Source organism: Eulemur rufifrons, chromosome 7 (assembly GCF_041146395.1).
Source record: "Eulemur rufifrons isolate Redbay chromosome 7, OSU_ERuf_1, whole genome shotgun sequence".
NCBI lineage: Eukaryota > Metazoa > Chordata > Mammalia > Primates > Lemuridae > Eulemur > Eulemur rufifrons.
This window is the reverse complement of record NC_090989.1, coordinates 27063516-27081588: the sequence shown is the minus strand read 5'-3', so window position 1 is coordinate 27081588 and position 18073 is coordinate 27063516.

Below are 18073 nucleotides of genomic sequence, written 5' to 3'. Positions count from 1 at the left end.
CACTTTGAAGTCTGGATATTCGGGAACCATGTTCCCAAACCAGTGCCAGTGTCTGAAGCCAAACCAATAGGCATGTTACCAATTACAGCTCTTTTTGTAAAGACCATATCAAACATAGGTTTTTAGATCTGCCCAGATAGATTTTCTTTTCCCTGATCTTGTTTTCATTTTAGCTATTAGTAATAAAAAGAAAAAGGTTCCCCCTAAATTATTTTTAACCATAATATTTGGTTTTTGCTCCTGACAAGTAGCACTTGGGTGCAAACACCATCAACAAACTCTTTTCCAGTCTCTGGCCCAGGATACAAAAAGGCTTTTTTATTTCAGACCCACGTGACCATTTTGTAATCACTTTACTTCCCAGGCAATAAATATTAATTCCAGTAAGTGTCTTCCTAAATAACTTTGTGGCCACTTGCAAAGCCCATTATGTAACATTCTCCACAAATCTCTGCCTGTCTAAAAATTATCACACTTCAAACAAGGCTTTTGATTCAATCAGTCTATTAACCCAGTACATTGCTTCTTGTAGCTTCAACATTCTTCCCTTCTTTTTGGAGGGAGAAGATGGTAAAGTAGTTAGTTTCCTTCAATTTCTGTGAATTAAAAAATTTATTTGACCATTTGACAAAGACAACACAATGCAACCTGCTTGCCATCTCTCCAAACACAAGGAGAAATTTTGTAAGAGTGTTGCAAAATAAAATTCTTACTCTGAAAAGATTTTTAGTCAAATAAACTAATTAATTAACAAATTTAATTGCTCTTAGAGTTTGAAAGCATTGTAATATTCTAATACTTATAATAGTCTAATTACTTTCAGAAAGTTTATATTATAAGCCATTCAAAGGCTTTAAGCAAAAGCTAAATGGACCACATCTGTAAAAGTAGCAACTGACCCTGAATATAAATTTGGAATTAAATAAAATTATGTTATATGCTGAAAATTAACAAATTAAATATTCACATAAAGTTATAAAATCTTTATTTAACTTATTCACTTCTTGATATAATTAATCAATTCATATATTTAGAACCACAATTTAATTCCATGCCAATGTCATTACATTATAAAAAGTAGGCTACAAAGAACAAATAAGTAGAAAATGCTCTCATTTTTCACACACAAACAAGAGCATTCATGATATACTGAAATACTTTAGAAAAAAGTTATACCTTTCCTTTTAATAGATCCAAAGATGCAAAGATGAGGAGGAAACAGAAGGTTCCTAAAAATTAGTCTTTATATCTTATATGCCTGGAAATGTGACCCAACATTCAATCAAAAGAGATTTGTAAAGGATTCATAATAGAGAAAGATGTTGAAAACCAAGCACTTAAAACAAAATTAATTTGCCAAAATTTCAGTGTGGAAAATTTCAGAAGCCCTCCTGACACCACTGCCATAGGATTGATACATTTACCATCACTATGCACTTGTAGTATGAAGAAATGCAATAACAGTATATGGATTTCTGATGGGTATAAGGTTGATAAACACTAGGTTTGTTACCTGATCTTTTAACCCTGTCACTCTTATGTTCATATTTAGTTAGAATTATGTTAGTTTGAACCAGAAGATAGGTCGGTTTTGTAGTTGTTCATAATTTGCTTTATTGTATACATTTGATCTCCCTAAAAAAAGAAGACAAAAAATATGCTGAGGGCTGTGATGGTATCTTTTGTTGCTTTTCCACTGTCCAATTGCATTAGAACCATATAGTGCTCCTGGTGTGGGCATTACCACAATTCATCAGGACTGAATTAGGAAACCAAGCCATTACCTGGCTCTGTGAACCTGGACAACTCATTTCACCTTTCGAGACTGCTGGTGCTTCCAATATAAAATGAGATGACTACACTCTCTCTAAGATACTTTCCAGGTATAAAATTCCATGATGCTTAATTAAGGAAGCAAGTAAGGGAAGGAAGTTATATGAATGTGTGGGAAGGCGTGATACCCAAATTCAGAGCATAGGCTGCCAAAATTCTCGGCAAAACTATTGATGTGCCGGAAAACCAGAGGGAGCATTATGATAAAGCAGGCAGAAACCAGAAAAAAATCTGCTCTTCAGAGATAGAGCAATGTGGATCCATATTTGTGAGCTTGGTGCTTTTTTCTTTCTTTTTCTTTTTTTAACTGAATTCTCCAACTATGTGCAGCCTGGGTGGTAAAAAGCCTGAAGTATACAAGGTTAAAGACAAACCTGGTAGAACAGCTGAAAATTAGGAAAATCCCTAGAAACAAGAAAACAACAGAGAGGGTGATCTTAATCATCGCCCAGTTCCTCATCTCTGCCCAAAGTTGGCAGGCATAGGAGAAACCAACAGGGGGAAGGTTATTAAAGGTTATAAAGAACAGGGTAGAATGATAAGCAGATATCTACCGTGGGAAACAGGTTGAGGGGTAAAGTTTGTAGATTGATTCCAAGCAACATAACACAATAGGAGAACAAAAATCTAATATTCAAAAGAATGTGATGACTCTATCGTTGCTACAATGTATCATCTGTAATACCCAGATTTTAATCCAAAATTAATCCATATACAACAAAAGAAAAACCAAGCCAGGCTCTGTGGCCCTGGACAACTCATTTCACCTTTCAAGACTGCTGGTGCTTCCAATATAAAATGAGATGACTACACTCTCTCTAAGATACTTTCCAGGTATAAAATTCCATGATGCTTAAGCAAGGAACCAAGTAAGGGAAGGAAGTTATACGAATGTGTGGGAAGGCGTGATACCCAAATTCAGAGCATAGGCTGTCAAAATTCTTGGCAAAACTATTGATGTACCAGAAAACCAGAGGGAGCATTATTGCTACAATGTATCATCTATAATACCCAGATTTTAATCCCAAATTAATCTACATACAAAAAATAAAAAATTAAGAAAGTATGAATCCATACTCAGGGTAATAAAAATATTTTGTTATGAATTTCCCATAACTTACTTGAAATAATTCAATATCAACTCTAAACAACTGGAATACATGTCAGATACATACTGTAATCCCTAGAATAACTTCTTTAAAAAAATACAAATATAAATATTTAGGAAGCTAAGAGAGAAATTGAAATGGAATATTAAAGTCATTTAATTAATACAAAGGAAAACTGAAAAAGAGGAAAAGAAAAGTAAACAAACACAAACAAAAAGAAAATAAAACAAATACACCAAAATAAAACAAATCTCAACTGGCAAACCTAAATAGAACACTGTCTTTCATGACATTAAATGTAAATGAACTAACCATGCCAATCAAAATGTAGAAATTGTTAGGCTGGATTTTTAAGAAGATAAAGTATATGTTGTATATGAGATGTATATTAAATTAAGAAACACAAAAATATGTGCTCCAATCATTGACCCCCTTTTTTTATTGAGTTCTTTGTCTTCTTATTGAGATGTATGAAGTGTTTACATAGTCTAGACACAAGTACTTTATCAGATATTTGTTTTGCAATTGTTTCTCCCTTTCTACTTTTCTTCATATTATCTTTTGAAAAGCAAAAGGTTAATTTGTTGGAATCCAACTTCTCAATTTTTGCTTTTATAGTCTGATTATATACTTCACTAAAGATATGTGAATGCCAATAAACAAAGCATCAGAAAAATACAAATTAAAGCTACAGTTACTATTACATGTCCACTTGAATGGCTAAAATTAAGAAGACCGGCAATACCAAGTATTGGGGAGAATTTGAAGCAACTCCAATGCTCATATATTGCTGGTGGGAACGTGAAATTGTACAGTCACTTTGGAAAGCAGTTTAACTCTTTACCATAGAGCTAATCAAAATCTTACCATGTGACCCAGCATTCGTACTCCTATATATTTAGCAAAAAAAGAAAATAATAATGATACTTATTTTCACAGAAATATTTATAGTAAGTATATTCATATATAGTGAAATATATAAATATATTCATAATAGCTAAATCTAGAAATACCCCAAATATCCATCAACTGGTGAATGGATTAACAAATAGTAAAAGAAGTCAGACCCCAAAAGTTGCATACTATATAATTTCATTTATGTGGAATTATAGAAAGGACAAAGTATAATGACATCAAGTAGGTCAGTGATTATTGGGAGAGAGGAGGTTAGGGAATTGACTTCAATAGGGCACAAAAGAATTTTGTTGAGAAGACTGAAACGTTCCACATCACGATTTTTGCAGCACTTGCACTACGGTATATATTTTTCAAAACTCAAGTGGCATACTTAAAACTCATGAATTTTGTTGTAGGTGAATTACATCTCAATATAAAGAAAAATTAAAGAAAAATTTAGAATAGATGGACTTAATAGAAAATGACAGAAGAAACAGAAAACCTTCAAGGAGACTTAATCATGAAAGAGTATGATTTAACAGTTAAATATGCATTCCCTCAACCACACTAGGAAACAAAAATTCTAAAACATAAAAATAGAAACAGAATCCAGGCAGTTTTACAGGGGAGTTTATGTGATTTTTATAGCAAGATCATCAAAGGAAAAAGACATATCAAAGTCTGGAAGAATACAGGCAAAATCTTCCAAAATGCTCCCCTCCGAGGTCGGGGCGGGGGGGCGGATGTTAGAAGAGATTGCATAAAACACATTCCTTGTTCAAGCAACAAAATGCCCCAACATGTGTGCTATGTTTTTGCCAGGATAGCCCTCTGGAAATTTAGAGTCCAGGGTTTTTACTGGGGGCTGGTCACATTGGCACTCTCTCCCTACACAACCAGCCATAATTACCAAAGTTCTAGACTCCCGGAAGTAAGGCAGGTATTTCCTATATATCTTAACACTTTGCACAGTCTAGGCAAACAGGATTTAGTACCCAAGGCCTACAAAACAGCCTTACCATTTAGTAACATGGTGAAAATTCCAAAGTCAAATTTTCAGATGTCAGTCAAGGACCAGATTGCAAGCAAGCCCTTCAAAGAGCAACATCAGGACTGCTATGTTAACTCTGTCCTACACAGTCACTCTGGCATTGCCACTTCACTCTGGCTGAGGCACTTCCTTTTCTCAGCGGAAGTTGAATCTAGTTGGAATATTTTGCAAAACTTGCAGAAATAGCCTCACTACATCTTCTCAGAGAAAGCAATCACCAGTCAACCAGCTCCATCTCCTGAGATGTCTGAGTTTCATCTCCACAAGTCCCTTCCTTGAAGCTTCTAAATTGTAGTAATTCCAACCTCTTGCCTTTGTTCACCTAGACCCAGCAGTGGTCACCGCTGCCTGCAGTTGTTATTGCTATAACTTAGGTTTTTAGCATTTGTTTTGTTTTTTTTTTTCCTTTTGAGTTTCCTATTGTTAACAACTTTATACTTAGCTTTAAAATCTTTGTATTAAATTATATGTATTAAAATAACTACTGTGGTTTTTGCTAGGCCCTGACTGACATAAGAGCAGAGGCATCTTTCTTTGGCAGAACAAACAAGCACCTACAGTATTTGTTCTTCATTATTCATTATTCTCCTTTTTTGATACAAGATTTGTGCTGTGAGGCAACTGTGACGTAACGGCAAATTCACTAACCTGACCTCTGGTGCTACCTGTGGCAGGTGACCAAGAAACAAAATTTCAGCATCATCCCCTCCCTCATTCTCTTTTTTCCAACATTTCCAATGACTTTCCAGGTTCCTATTAAATTGCTCCCTTCTTGTAGCATCTAGAGTTATTTTTTTCCTGCATTAAATTCTGATAGATATATAGGTGATTTTTCAAAAGACTGCAACAAACAACATACTCAATAGTGAAACTTTAAGTTTGTTCTCCATAAAGTCAGGTGTGAGATGAGTACACTCCTTCTCAGCATTTCTATTAAACACTGCAATGGAGGCACTAGACCTAAAGAAGCAAGTGTAAAATAATTGGTAGGGAAGAAAACAAAACTGTAATTATTTGCAATTGATATGATTATCTACATAAAATCCCTAAACCTAGTTTATATGGAAAATTAAAATGTACCAAAAAGGTTACTACAGACATAAATGCACTTGATGTCACACTGTGTCTACTTTTATAAAACAGAAGGAATATATCTGAAATATGTTAGTGACCTTTTTTCAAAACCAGATGGGTTTACATTCACAATGATCAATAACTCAGGAAATCTGATAGGGCTTACTTTTAGATGGTTACAGTTGAGTGGCTAGAACCTTGAGCTAATTGCACAAAACGAATTTCACCTATAAATAGGTCAACTAGCTTGTTCTACTAGAACACTTGAAAAGGAATTCTCCAAGCACTTTGATTTTCAGAAAAATTATGAGCTTAACTCTTAATATTATTTAACATAGTTAAGCTTTAATGGATAACTTGGAATTTTGAAATAATAACTTCATAGAAAATGTATAGCAAAAGAGAAGAATCTGTCATGACCACAGTCACTGCGCATGAGGATTTTATCTCACTGCTGTAAGTCCCCAAATCTTGCACTCAGCCACAGTTTACCTATGGCCATTTCAAAGGTGCGCCTCCAGAAAATTTCCCCAAATACCTCCAAATAGGAATTTCGGTAGTTATTCTCTGTGGGTAATTGCAGCTTCCAGAAAAACCTCAGGTCATTGAAACACCCTGGCTCTACAAACAACCCATTATTAGCCAGATTATATCATGAAAATCCATCTTGCTACTGCTGTGGAGATGTGACTTCATGACATTGGAGAAAAAAAGAAAAACACAAAGAGGTATCTGGAGTCTCTTTCTGGTGAAAGCAATGCTCTATGGGGCACATTTTATTGAACCAAACATTATTAATTGGCATCATCTCTGGCTTCTGTTTCATGGAACTCTTCTAGGGAGTCACATATATATTTGATGATTGTAAATTAATGACATTTGTTCTTTAAAAATATGAAACTTCATCATATACTCAGTACAAAACTCCCACTGTTCTCCTGTGACCATTGTCTCTGTCAAGGTCCAGTAAGGAGATGGAAAACATAACCAGTTATTGAACGGGGAGAATTTAATATAAAGAATTGTCAATCAGGTATAAAGTTGTGAACTAGGTAACTAAAAAGATAAAAAGAGAACACATGCATCATGGAGGCAGCCACTGCAGGAAGCAGATACCATCTTTATGGTTAAAAAACAAAGGGACATGGTTGGAGTTATTAAAACTTAGAAACTTAGAGGTGAGGTACCGCAGAGCTGGAACTCAGGGCTTTGAGGAGAGGGTACTGGTTCAGTTGCTCAATGGATACTGGTATCTCTAAGCTTGGAAGAGGAGCCCTAAGGGGCAGAGAGGACAGGATCCTGTTGGGAATGCTGGTGGTTATAAGGGTGACACACTTGTTTCACAATTGTTAAAAAACTGCTAACTGAACTCAGCTGCTGCTACATAAGAAAGAACTGCTGCAGCTATGGTGAAAAAGTATTGTCAAGGTGATGCTCACAGGAGCTGCAAGTAGACAGGAAGGCAACAAGGAGTAAACAGGAAGAAGCAGATCTCTTCTTTCTCCTGCAGGCTTACAGTCTCCCTCTTGTGCCCCCTATTGGCAGAGCCTAATGAGAAGTCAGGTGACAAGGCAGAAATAAAGTTTCCAGAGTTCCAGCTTCAGCACCACAAGGCAATCATAGAAAGATGGTTAGAGCGGAGAGACAATAGCTTAGTAGCTGGCACAACCATACACAGAAAATTCTTCCGAAATAACTAAAAATTGATTCATGATCACAGGCACACAGTGGTAAATGGTTAAACACCTTATGTAGTTTAGTAGCTTACTAAGAAGCTGCATAATTCAGCATAGCCTCACAGTTTTAACACAGAGAAAAAAAAATTCAGATTCTAATCGCTGTTCATCATGAAATACAAGAAGATACGCTATGCATCCTAAAGTTCACTTCTGACTCTTGTTTGAGAGCTATTGACCAGCCCATGGAGTCCAAGAATAAAAATTAGTGAAACAAATTTGACAAATATTTAAAATAAAAAAATTAAGGAGTTCTGGTCCTTTAAACGAGACCAAATAAACTTAATCTCAAATGATGTTTGTAAAAATACACCTACTCCCAATCTGCCTCCCCAACCCAACACATACTAAATGACAACTAGAATTTCTCACTTCTGTGTACATCAAAAAATAAAAACCTGGTTTTGGCCAGTATGTGGAATCATATGATGCCATGTCCTATTGGTGAGAATTTAATTCACATTTCCATTCAGAAGCACAGTTTGGCTGTTTGCATCATAATCCACTAAAATATGCTCTATCCATTCTATATTTCAAATTTTTTAAATTAAAATTAAAAGGATTTGTTCTGTAGAATTTGGATTCAGTCAAAAGGCTGCACTCAAGGATCCAGAAGGCCACATGTGGCCCCAAGGCCATAGGTTCCCCACCTCTTCAAGGAGAAAGTTACGCAAATATAAAATAGATTTTAGCCTGAGATTGTTTTTTATCAGTGCTTTTTGAAAATAAAGCAGAACTTAAATATAGCTAAAAGTTTATCCATAGGAGCCTGGTTAAGTAAATTTTACAAGTAATGAGACACTATGCAGTCAATAAACATGACTAGCTAGATATATCTTTATTAACATAGAACAAGTTTCATGAATGAACATTCATTCATTAAAAAAATATTTACTGCATACCTGCATTGGCCAAGGAACCAAACACTGACAAGATCTCTGCCCACAAAAAGCTCCAATTTCTGTAAAACTTGACATATGTTCATACAAATACACACATATACACACACAGATATCTGGCACGACCTTCTCAAAAATATTGTCATAGCTAGAAGAAAAGTGACTTTCAATTTTCTCTCAGTGGGGGACTCTAGTTAATTTTTACTTCTGTCTTTGTACTTTTTTGTATCATACATTAGCATGAAATTTTTTTTTAAAGTGGCTATATGGTTTTTGTACACTTATTCAAAATCTAAGGCAAATACACTTATTACCACTAAACCTTAGCAGAGTTACCAGTTAAGTGTGATTTCTGTTTCTCTTCAAATTGCTTTGTCATTTCATTTGTGTCATTCTTGGGGAATTTACATCCCATTCTGAATTATAATTAGTTTGTACATGCCTCTCCCTATAAGATTAGAAGTATCTTGAAGATAGGGACACCATCTTGTGTAACTTTATGTCCCTTATAGCATCTAAGGTAGAGCTTTGCTTTTAGTGTGTGCTCAATAAATAATGTGTTGCGTTTCTAATTTCACTCACCATCAAATTGTACTGAGCATTAGTCAGGGTGATTGCTTTGCCCGTAGAGTTTATAGGTTATCATGTGTTACTTACAGCCCATGTTGAGGAGCAGCCTTAAAGAGCTATATTTTGTAATATATAACCGCAATCTTCCAGACACAGCTATTGTACTGAGGATGAATACTTGACTCAAAAGCAGCCAATCCAAAACCTGGCCAGAGTTTGACCTGGAATGAAAATGTGATCATAGGCTAGTAACAAGAGGAAAAAAAAATCAAGATAGTTAATAAACTTTTGAAACCATTTTTCATTTTATGAATAGTGGAAATGCAAGCTTAAAAAGAAAAAGAGAGACATGATTTTTTCCCCCATTGGTTTGTTGAAAATAAGAAGAGTTACAATATCTGGTACTGAAAAGAATAAAGGGAAATGGCCACTTCGATACTCCATGGGTGGGAATATAAAATTAACAAGGCAATTTGACAGCATCTATCAACATTTACATTGTGCTCATCACCTTTTGACTCAGTCTGCTCCAGGAATACAACTTGCAGAAATATTTAAAGGTACACAAAGATGAGACAGGGATTTTCATTGTTGCATTGCTAAGAGAAACATTTGAAATATTTACATCCTTAGAAAAGAAGGGTTAACTAAACTATGTTATATCTACACCTTAAAAAAAGAGGAAGAGATTCAATAAAGTTAAAATCAAATCCAACATATTTACTATGAATCACAGTTCCATGTAATCTGATCCCTGCCTCTCTGAACTCATATCCTCTTTCTCTCCCCATTACTCACCTTGTTTCAAAAGTCACAAGAATGTGCACTTGCTTATTCCTCTGCTTGTTTGGCTCTTTCTCCAGCCATTCTCATGGCTGATTCATTCTCTCCAGTACTTCGGCTTAAATGTTATTCTCATGGAGAACTTTCCTGACCATCCTGACCTCAACTCTTTCTACATTTTATCCTTTTTCATTTTTCTGCATAGAATTTACCACCTTTTCACATTATATTAAATACTGAGCTGCATATATTTTTTTATTATCCATTTCCTTCACTAAAACCAAAACTTCTTGGGGCAAGGAATTTATCTATTCGTTATTACCAAGTCCCCAGTGCCTAGAATTTTGTTTTGTAATGAATAAACATATGTTTGATTAACAAATTAATTATATAAAAGTATGTGATAGAACTGTGTATTCTAACATAGAAAGATATTTAAGATATATTGGTGTTGCCAAAAAAATACTAATATTTATGTTAAGACTGCATATGTATGCGTATTTATATACAGGTGTGTGTGTGTATGTGTGTGATAGACAAAAGCAAGCAAATATCTAGACAAAGATTGAAAATTATACACATCATATTGTTGTCTTTGTCAAGGGAATGTCTACACACTTCTATATTCACTTAATAGTTGTTTGTTTGTTTGTTTGTTTTTGAGACAAGGTCTTGCTCTCTTGCCTAGGCATGAGAGGAGTGGTGTCATCATAGCTCACAGCAACCTCAAACTCCCAAGCTCAAGCGCTCCTTCCGCCTCAGCCTCCCAAGTAGCTGGGACTACAAGTGTGTGCCATCACCCCCAGCTAATTTTTCTATTTTTTATAGAGATGGCGTCTCTCTATGTTGCTCAGGCTGTTCTCAAAGTCCTGGCCTCAAGCGATCCTCTCGCCTTAGCTTCCCAAAATGCTAGGATTACAGGCATGAGCCACTGTGCCCAGACTTCACTTAATGTTTTTACAAAATAGATCTATACACCTTCCAGGAAAGGAAAACAAAAAAGGAAGAAAAACAACTAATAATAATAAAGGATATTTTTAAACTCTTGTAATAGGCAATATTCTGAGTACTATAGATGTATTAACTCATTTAATCATCACAACTCTAGGTGATATACTATTATTATTGATATTGATATTATCATTCCAATTGCAGAAGAAGCTAAAGCATAAAAGAGTTAAATATCTTACTTCAATTTGCACAACCTTTATGTAGCAGAACCAAGGAAGAAAATAAGGAGGAAAGAAAGGAAATGCAGAAGGAAGGGAAGGAGGGAAGAGAAAGGATACATTTTTCAGTTGACATACAGAAGGCTAAATCTGGCAAATAAAAAGTGGTTAAAGTTGCCAATGCCTGATATGCAAAACTGCGAGTTACTTGAAAGAGAATGAAAGGAAAGGAAGATTTGCAGTTTCTGTCCTGGGGTGCTGAGCTCTTCCAGGGTTCTCAAGATTCCTTGCCCAGATGGTTCATCTTTTTCTTGATTTCTACTCATGCGTCCTGACAAAAGCCCTGTGGCACATGACTTGAGTGAGGCTCTGTTCTTTGCCTGAATCACATAAATTCCATATTAGAATGTATGTTCTTGACCTACATAAATAATGCCATGTATTAGAAAGGTCACTTACTCCCCAAGTCTGTTAAGGAGGAATAATCAAATTAAACTCAATATTGGTCAGTAGAGCATGACATTTTAGGAATTGTCCAAGGGATCATCAAAACAATCTGTGTGTGTGTTTGTGTGTGTGTGTGTGTGTGTGTGTGTGTTAAGCTATGCACTGCTCTTTCTCTCTTCATTCATTCATTCTTCCTTTTGTGTGTTTAAGTAATAGGTCATTTGCTGTTTTTAATCCTGCATTTGGGTGAAACCTAATTGAATGAATTTAAATTAAATTATATGAAAAAAGGCACAAAGGAACAGCAGGCACTGTACAGGAGAAGATATAAGAACAGATGTGCCTCATGTTAAATTAAAATGCTTGTACCTTCTGAACTTCCTTACTCAACAAGTCAAGGTATCATGACAGATTCCATTTTTCACTGTGTTTTATTTTTATTTATTTATTTTTTTTTTGAGACAGAGTCTCACTTTGTTGCCCAGGCTAGAGTGAGTGCTGTGGCGTCAGCCTAGCTCACAGCAACCTCAAACTCCTGGGCTCAAGCGATCCTCCTGCCTCAGCCTCCCGAGTAGCTGGGACTACAGGCATGTGCCACTATGCCCGGCTAATTTTTCTATATATATATTTTTAGTTGTCCATATAATTTCTTTCTATTTTTAGTAGAGACGGGGTCTCACTCTTGCTCAGGCTGGTCTCGAACTCCTGACCTTGAGCGATCCACCCGCCTCGGCCTCCCAGAGTGCTAGGATTACAGGCGTGAGCCACCGCGCCCGGCCACTGTGTTTTCTTTTTTTAGAGCTTCTCCATGTGATAAAAAGAGATCATGGGGGAGCATTTGAGATAGACGTGATACTAGAGCTAGGGTTCCTTATATCTCTTTATCTATTAAAATAATAGAGGATTTATTTCTTTAAAACTGATGTGGAATTGTACCTGTAATCCTCCCATCAATTTTAAGGTTTCATTTGGGATCTAAGTGAGATGCACTGTTATAGTCACCACAATATTCTAATTAGAAACACGATGTTTAAGGGTACCTGAAAATGTTCCTACAGTCCAACTCCCAGTGTTACATTACAGAGAACATTAGTTTACTAACAATTTCAAGATTGCCTTGTGGGTTTTCCTCTTCAGAGCGTGAGGTTTATCGATTGTGACACAGGATTAAATCCAAGCATGTATGATTACAAATGTACACATGGCAAAGCTTGGCTTTCAACATTCAAAGTGTCTACAAAGCGGAAAGTGCTCTTTTAAAAAGCAAAATCAAAAAGTAAAAAATGAGATATCAGATCTCAGTTGTAGGTTTTGTTCCTTCCTCTGAAAGAGACTGAAAGATTAGGTCGCACTGTTCTATCAAACATCTTCCACTTCCCACTTAGACAAAGTTATGATTTAAGAGGTGCTCATCACCACAGCCAGGTCTTTTATGCTGTGAGCTATTGAAATGTGAATACACCAGTAATTCTTTGCAACTACTAGACTGTAAATCAAACATGCCATTTAGTAAATGATCCTTATTCTTCATTTCTGTTCCTTATTAAAGATTACTAGCTATTTGTGGGAAACACAAGAAAACATACAAAATTTTCAAGAAAGTGCCTTAACCCATCATTCCTCTAAGGCAATTTGAGTCTTTTGAAGCTGTGTGTGTATTGAAACAAACAACTAGTTGAAAGATGAAAATTTTAGCCAAACATTTTTTATGGAGTTTATAGTTTTACTCCTTCCATAGGACACTGAGTAATGAATGCCCCCTCATTGAATTCTCCAGTTTTTTTAATGGTAGGTAATTAGAAACAAAAATTTATTAAAAAATGAAACAGTGTCATAAGGTGAGGAATTATATAGATAATTCCTCTTGAGAAAAAGTAAATTTAGCAGTAACATTAAAAATTTTTTAATTCAGTGCAACCATAATAATAATAAATCCCATTTATTTAATTTTTGCTACATACTGGCCACTCATCAGAATTTGTCACCTCTGGCCAGCTCTGAGCTGAGAACCCCTTGGCTTTAGCAACAAGCAAGTCATTGCCTAGATTACTTTCAGAAGAGTGGGGGTGGACGCTAGGTTTCAAAGGATTGAGGAGGCGTGGGAGAAGAGAAAGTGGAAACAGCTACTGTGGAAACAAAATTATTCATGAAGGAGAAAGGAAAGATCCAGCAGGATCTGGTGAGAAGTGTGGACCTGAGGAAGGGTGGTTGTTTGTAAGATAGGCAAGAACTGAGCATGTACAAATGAAACCTGGACTAGCACTTTGAAAGTATGGAAGAGCACGGCAACTGAGGGATCAGAAAGATTCTGGAGAAGATATCCCCTTTGTGTTGTAAATTCTGTCCAACCCTACTGGATATCTGTCCTCCAGCACTTCAAACTCAGCATTCTCACCATCACCTCCAAACCTGTTTCTCTGCCTTTGAGTTCTCTCTTAACAGATGGCACCATTGTACCCCTACATTCCTAAACCAAAAGTCTGGACCTGATGCTGAAACATATATCTTCTTTATCCTCTTATCTTATTGTCAAGTTATATCCATTTTATTAAAAAAAAATAGGTGGATTATCTCTTCTGAAGATCCTTCCCTGAATATCCAAAATCTGAATATTCAAATTTAGGTTAGGTGCCCTATATCAATTTGGAATCTCGTCAGAAAAAAATGGAAACTGCTCTAGATATCCCAGCAGAAGGGATTTAATAGAAGGAAATAACTATACAAGGGAAGACATTGGGACAACTGAGGGAGTAACAGCAGGGAGCCCACTACCAACTACCAACTCTAGAGTTTGAGGAAAAACTCAAAGTGGCATGACTAGAACTAGTGGTGTACTGGTTAATGTTTAACATCCAGCTGTCTGAGGATTGCCAATTTCTGTGGTGTAAATATGCCACCATGGCTGATTTCAAGCTACCAACTTGTCACTCAATGTGGAGTTGGGAAGAGATGCACAGAGCTCTTAGAAGCTGGCATACCAGAAACCAGAGGCTGAGCCTGTCAAGCAGAATTTGGAGCCACGAAGGGAGGCAGCTAGTTCCAAAATACTGCCTGAGTAGAGAAAGAGGACAAATACATTGGCTTCTCCAATTCTCCCACCTTCCATTCTCCCTGTGGTGCCTCACATTGTTCAAACCTAGCCCAAATCCTATTGAGCCTGGGAAATGCAGCCTGAAAGTTCATGTCTCTTGAGATACAGAGCAGAGCTGGAAAAGGGCAAGGAATGGATTCAAGAACAGCGGAGTAAAAGATTGGCCTCCACATGTAAGGGCCCCTGGAGCACTTCTACCTCCATTACATTATAACTCATCTATAAGTTCTGTGAGGACAGAGACCACTGCATAGCCCAGAGTCTGACATTCATTAAGCATCAATAAATATTTTACAGAATAAATGAATGATTTATTAGCAAATATAATGTCAGCATTTAATAACCAGAAAATCTGTGCTTCTTTGTGTATATATGACTTCCTATCAAATCACATTTATTGGCATAGAGAAGCTATAACCTGGCAAAATAGCATACAAGGTATTATGCTGCTTGACCTGTTTTTTAATAAATCCCATTTATGCCTTAGCCCTTTCACTCCATACCATATAGTTTGTTGGAAAACTGAAAGCTTTTGTCTGATCTAATAGCTAGTATGTTAAAAAAAAAAAAAAAAAACTCGAAATTATTTACATATCAATGTTTTAGGAATTATCACTAACCTGGTATATTCTACAAATTTCTCTCTCCCTCTGAGCATAGGCTGTTCCTTTGGCAACTCCAAAGTTAAAATCCTCATCTCTGTTGCTAGTTCCTTCCAATGGACCAACCTTTTCAATTTCCACCAGTCCTCTGTCTGGTCCAACTTCTATTTCTAGCCACAGTCAACAGAGTCAAATGTATTCCATTGGAAGGACCGTCTATAGTAGAATTTTCCTGTGGATCTAATTAATTCCAGCGGTGCCTCTGCTTCATGTGGCTGCCTTTTTTCAAATATATATTTAGATTGATTTGTAAATCTTATCGAAGAGAAACAAACCTGGACATTAGTTAAAGTGGTAAGGACAGCTTTTCATCAGTAGCGTATGATCGAAATAAGGATTTCACTTAACCCCAGTGAGAATGGCCTTTATCAAAAAGTCCCAAAACAACACATGTTGGCGTGGATGCAGAGAGACAGGAACACTCATACACTGCTGGTGGGACTCCAAACTAGCGCAACCCCTGTGGAAAGCATTATGGAGATACCTTAAACAGATTCAAAGAGATCTACCATTCCATCCAGCAATCCTACTATTGGGCATCTACCCAAAGGAACATAAGTCATTCTATGACAAAGACACCTGTACCCGAATGTTTATAGCAGCACAATTCACAATTGCAAAGATGTGGAAACAACCCAAACGCCCATTAATTCATGATTGGATTAGTAAATTATGGTATATGTATACCATGGAGTATTACTCAGCTATAAGAAATAACAGTGATATGACATCTCTTTGGTTCTCCTGGAGAGAGTTGGAACCCATTATATTAAGTGAAGTATCCCAAGAATGGAAAAACAAGCATCACATGTACTCACCAGAAAATTGGTTTCCCTGATCATCACCTAAATGCACATTTGGGAATGATACCAATCGGATTTCAGACTGAGGTGGGGGGTGGGGGGAGGGGATGGGTGTATACCTACATGAGGAGTGCAATGCGCACTGTCTGGGGAATGGACACGCCTGGAGCTCTGACTTGGGGGGATAGACAGTACGTGGGCAATGTATGTAACCTGAACTTTTGTAGCCCCATAATAAGCTGAAATAAAAAAAAGAAAAAGAAATAAGGAAAGTGTCCACCATGAACTGAACTCATTTTTGATTTGTAAGGAAGGGACAGGGCATTGTAAAGTGGGTTGAAGAAATAGGGAGAGGTTGAACAGGGGCTCACAGAAGCAAAAAATTACAAAACACAGGAAGGGGTTTGGTCCATGGGAAATTCCTCAGGGTTTGTTATGGGAACTTAATGAATCTAGGTTCCTACCCTCTCACAGAAGCTGGGAGAAAGGGAGCTATCTTTAGGTATTGGCCAGAAAAAATAGTAAATTCTTTTGGCAGCCTTGAGTTTTCTCAGTCAAGCACTTTGAGGTGAACTAGGGTCATCGTACAGGTGCTGCTGTGAGCTGTTACAAACTATGTGAATGTTCAAGTCTTTGTAGCTCAAAGTTGAGGCCTGGTCAAGAAGAATGGTCAAAGAAGCTTGGCTCCAGTTTGGTCAAGGAGAAAATTTTTGTCAGGCTCAAACTGAAGTACCTTCTCTGCTCACTCTCATCAGGTAGCCTCTCTATTAGAGAGGTGTGAGAAGGCCATTTAAATCAGAGTTATGTCTTTTCCACCTACAGCATAAGCTCTCTAAGAGCAGGGACTAGGACTAAGTTTAGTCCACTTTCGAACAACTCCCACTGTGAATTTACCTATTTTTTTCCCACATCACTGCCACTCAGGGGTAGACCAAGTGGTGGGTGATGTGCTCCTTAGGTGCAAGCAATTAAAGGCTGTATATTTTGTATAGAGAATTTTAAAACGTCTGCTGTTTTTTATGACCATGTGCTGATGGTTCTGAACAATGTCAATGATAAAAATACTCCTCCTCTCCAAAATCTTTTGTGGAACTAAATTCTAATTAAATTTTCTGGCTACTGTTAAGTTTTAATAACATATATGTAAGCTTTAAGTTAGCACATTTCTATCACATACGTTTAACAAATATATTTTTACAAGAAAGTTAATTTGGAGACTTTTCAGTTGGACAGTTGCTCTGAAATACTTGTAGACTCAGTACATGTTTTCATTTTTAAATAATTTCTAATGGTCAGAAACCATTTGTGCTTAGTGTGGGTACTGTATGTAACCTTCATTCTTTCATTGAAACAGTGACAGCATAGGGATTGTGAAGATAAGGAAGCAGAACTTGAATTACTTCAATTCTGTCATTCTATGTGATCACTTGGAGTCTGTCTTAGTCTGTTTGTGTTGCTATAAAAGCGTCCTGGAGGCTGGGTAATTTATAAACAAAAGAGGTTTATTTGGCTCATGGTTCTAAAGGCTGCACAAAAAGCATGTCACAGGCATCTGCCTTTGGTGAGGGACTCAGGAAGCTAACACGCATGCGGAAGGTGAAGGGGAGCTGATGTTTGCAGAGATCACATAGTGAGAGAGGAAGCAAAAGAGAAGTGAGGGAGGTGCCAGGCTCTTCTTAACAACCATCCCTCCAAACTAATAGAGTAAGAAATCACTCATTACCTCAAGGATGGCACCAAGCCATTAGGAGGGATCTGCCCCCATGACACAAGCGCCTCCCACCAGGCACCACCTCTAACACCGGGGATCAAATTTCAGCATGAGACTCGGTGGGGCCAAGCAAACCATATTCAGACCATAGCAGAGTGTATATTTATTTGTGTTTAAAACAAAAAGTTAAACAGAGCATGAATTATGAGATGTCATATTTTTGTCTTCTTAGCACCAA